Genomic DNA, 4,609 nt, shown 5'->3' on the forward strand with positions numbered 1-4,609 from the left:
GGAAAATACTCTGTTACTGATGTGGTGAAATAGCTTTGAAAAATTAATCCTGCCTTATTGCTAGGTCATGTTGTCCTGCCTTATACCAGCCAATGATAAATTTACACGGGATTTCTCTTGTGATTTTGTGGCCTCAAATTTTTCAATCCATTGGTAGGTAGTGTGGTAAAGAATTAAGAACATGGGCTCTGGAAGAAGACAGTTTGGCATTGAGTCCCAACATTGCTATTTCTTGGCTATGTGACTTAATAATTCTGTGTTTCAGTTTCCTCATCACTGCCTTCCCCATTATGTTGTTATGTTATTCAGTAAGAATGGTAAAATACCTAACTGGAACATGGTAAGTATTCAGGAAATGCAAGCATTATTGTTTTGGGTATATAATAAATACTATGAAATTATGTTTCATTTAAATGCTCAGAGAATGAGGTATTTTGTAAATGATCAAGAATAAAATGGAAAATTTTTGTCAAAAACCTTGTAAATATTACTCCAATTCTTAAAGAAATGGACTCATGACATTTCCTGACTAGCATAGTAAAGCTAATATAATCTCTGATGATAATTTTGCAATGTCTCAGGACAACCTTCTGAACATGATTGGTCATTATAAAGAACTGAAAAAGGTATGGGAATTTGGAATTAATATACATTGGCCTAAGCAATCCCCTTGGATAATTTTTTTAATTTTAATATATATCTTATATGAGTTTTCTCCATACAATTTGCCCTTAAAAGCAGAAAACAATATAAATCTAATGGATGGTTCCAATTAGCTGGTTATAGCTCATTGAAATTTCACTATTCTTAGATGGTTCACACTTTCTTGAATGTGTACATCCTTTGAATATAGGCATTTAGATAAATTCCTCAAACTTAAGTTGTCCTTGTTTAAGTTGCTATATAAAAGATGGATGCTCAAAAGACACAGCCAAAATATACATATTTAGAAATTTAAATACTTTATTTGATAAATTAAATTTTCAACCAAAAACTAGTAACATTATACAAAAGATGATATAATTATAAAACCCATAGGAAATTAAAAATTATAAGAAAAGACTATCCACAATTCTTTGCTAATCTGTTTGAAAAACCTAATGAAGTAAATTATTTCCTAGGAAATATATAAATATAAAAAAAGAAAACAAGAAGAAATTAAAAGAACAATGACAAAGGAACCAACAACCACAAAAGAAATCAACAAAGTTGTCAAAGAATTATTCTTTTTCCTGCATCACCCCATAGGTCTTATGATAAGTTTGTGGACAATCTTTTTAGAATAAATTATGTTTATGCTAATGAAGCTATTCGTTGTCGTTGGCAGCCGTCCGTCTCGAGAGACGATGGCGTAGCTTCCTGAGAGTCTATCTGCACCGCCGAGAATGGCTGTGCAGTCCGATTCGGGAGTGACAATCCCTGCCGCACTTGGTACAGGTGAAGGCGGATGGCCATTGTTGCTGCTGTTGACGCTGCTTCCGCCTCGATCTTTTCTGGACCGCCTCCTCGTTGTGCGCAGCCTCTGCACGTGATGTACCTTGCCTGACCGCGAGCCTCCAGGCTAGGCGGTCGTCTGCTTGAACTTCCCATGTGTTGAGATTGATGGAGCATTGTGTCATGTCCTTTTTGCAGATGTCTTTGAACCACAGTTTTGGGCGCCCTGTCATCCTCTTGCCTTCTGCTAGCTCGCCGTAGAGGAGGTCTTTGGGGATACGGCCTGCATCCATTCTTTTGACATGGCCGAGCCACCTGAGGCATCTCTCGCTAAGAACTGCATGCAAACTGCTCATATTGGCTCGCTTCAGCACCTCGGTGTTGGGGACCTTATCCTGCCAGGCGACATGCAGGACGCGTCGCAGGCACCTCATGTGGAAGCTGTTGAGTTTCCTTTCGTGCCTTGCGTAGGTGGTCCACGTCTCGCTGCCATAGAGGAGAGTGCTGAGTATGCAGGCTTGGTAGATGCGCAGTCTGGTTTTCTCAGTGAGGCTGGAATTGTTCCACGCTCGCCGGTTCAGTCTGGCCATAACTGTGGCTGCCCTGGCGATTCTCCGGTTGACCTCCAAGTCGACTGACAGAGAGCTCGAGATGGTGGACCCGAGGTAAGTGAAGTCGTTGACAACCTCCAGGGTGTATCCGTCGATGGTGATGCATGGGGGAGTCCCCGTGCCTTGAGCCATAACGTTCGTCTTCGTCAGGCTGATGGCTAGTCCGAACTCCTTGCATGCGTGGGAAAGGCAAGTGACTAGCTGCTGGAGTCCCTCTTCGGAGTGTGATGTCAAAGCTGCGTCGTCGGCGAAGAGCATCTCACGGATGAGCACCTCTTTGACTTTGGTCTTGGCTCGTAGACGGGCCAGGTTGTAGAGCTTGCCATCGGATCTGGTGTGAATGAAGACACCCTCGCTGCAGTCCTTAAAGGCGTATTGGAGGAGCATGGAGAAGAAGATTCCGAACAGCGTAGGCGCGAGGACGCAGCCCTGCTTTACTCTGCTGCTGACTGGGAAGGCCTCAGAGGTTGCGCCGTTGTAGGACACCGTGCTGTGCATGTTGTCGTGAAAGGACATGACCACAGCAAGCAGATGTGGTGGACAGCCAATCTTCCGTAGCAAGCTGAAGAGTCCGCTCTATAATTTTGCATTTTCTAGAACTTCATGTAGACTTTTATGCTTTGCTTCTTTCACTTAGCGTAATGCTTTTTGAGATTCATTTGTGTTGTTTTGTGTATCAGTATTTTGATCTTTTTTATTGCTGTGGATGTCTGTGACGCGATTTTCTAGCGTCCGCATCGTTTAGAGCTGCGACTCAGAACATGGCGCATTCCTAGAAGCCGCTTTCGGCATCAGTGGGCGGCGGCGCGTGGACTTGCAAGCGTGGGGCGCGGGACCAACCGACGCCACTTCGTGTTGGACAGTGGAAGCTGGAGAGCCGGGCTATTCGGACTGAGCCAATTGGTTTCCATGGATCTCAATAGTGCCAGCACTGTTGTTCTTCAAGTCTTAACTCAGGCCACCAGTCAGGATACTGCTGTGTTAAAGCCAGCTGAGGAGCAGTTGAAACAGTGGGAAACACAGCCAGGTTTTTATTCAGTGTTGCTGGTAAGTTGCTTAAAAATAGTTATTATTTTTAATAAAATGAGACACTATTCTATTGTTTTAAAAACCTACTTGTGTTGGTGGTTTACTTAGTGAAACTGATCCAAATGTTTGGCTGCCATTGCACTGCCATTTACTAATTCGAGGCATGGCACTTGGAGGACATTTAAGAGATATTTATTGTTGGGTGAGTATACCCAAGCAGGGTATTGGTAGTATCTGCTTAGAAGGTTACACTGCCAGTTTTCTATTTTAGCCTGTAAATGCTGCCCTCAAGACTGTAAAGGAGGAAAGAGGAAGGACATCTCTAAAATCAGAGAAGGAAAACTCTGACCCCAAAAAACCTCCGCTGCCTTGCGGCATACCTCTTCAGGGGAAAGGCTAAGGGAGTAAACCCCGACAGAAAATCCGGAGCCGGAGTCCCTAAGGCGGTTTGACATTGTAGTCAACACCGGCAACTCCTGCGGCGCACCTGAAGCCAAGCTGTATTGACTTTGTCTTTCCCTTGGACCCTTCAGCTGCGAAGAGAGGGGGTGTCTGCTGCATGGGCAACAGCAGACCCTCCATATCACCCTGCCCAGGCTCTGTAGCTTCAGTTTCACTTGAGAGGACACTCCAGCGTCATCGCAAGATGTCGACTCAACACGGGAGGAGACAGATACCGGTTATCAGCTCATCCGATTGGCGAAGGAAACGAGCGCCAGGGGTCTCCTCTGACGGTGGGAGAGGTCATCGCACCTCACTGGACAGCTACCGTCTCGCCATGGCTCGCCTGCCCCACTGGGTGCGTGGGGATCAGAGAAGCGCCTCTCGAAAAGTGGGCCACAAAACACCCGCACCAGTTAATTCCAAGCAAACAACAAGAAAGAAGCCTCCGGCTCTTCGCCTCGCTAGCTGGAACATCAGGACCATGTGCCCCGGACTTACTGCAGACCTTCCGTGGATCAAGGGTGCCAGGAAAACCGCTGTCATCGATAGGGAACTGGCACGACTAAACATCGACATTGCGGCTCTACAGGAGACCCGGTTGGCTGACAACGGAACTATCAGAGAAACCAACTACACCTTCTACTGGCAAGGGAAGTCTCCGGACCAACCAAGACAGCACGGTGTTGGGTTCGCTGTGAAGAACACGCTTGTTAACTCCATAGAGCCACCCACAGGAGGCACAGAGAGATTACTTACCCTCCGATTGTCAACAACTTTCGGCCCAGTCAGCATTCTTAGCGCGTATGCCCCAACCCTCTGCGCCACCACCGAAGAGAAAGAACAGTTCTACCATGCACTGGACGAAGCGTTATCCAAGATTCCCAGAAGTAACGCTCTCTATCTCCTTGGAGACTTCAACGCAAGAGTAGGAGCCGACCACATGGCCTGGTCCACCTGCCTTGGAAACTTTGGGAGAGGAAAGATCAATGAGAATGGTCAGCGACTGCTTGAGCTTTTGTGTCACCACGGCCTGTGCGTGACAAACACATTCTTCAAGTGCAAAGAGATCCACCAGGTGTCATGGAGGCACC

This window comes from Furipterus horrens, unplaced genomic scaffold, assembly GCF_987537825.1.
Source record: "Furipterus horrens unplaced genomic scaffold, mFurHor1.1.pri manual_scaffold_12, whole genome shotgun sequence".
Classification (NCBI taxonomy): domain Eukaryota; kingdom Metazoa; phylum Chordata; class Mammalia; order Chiroptera; family Furipteridae; genus Furipterus; species Furipterus horrens.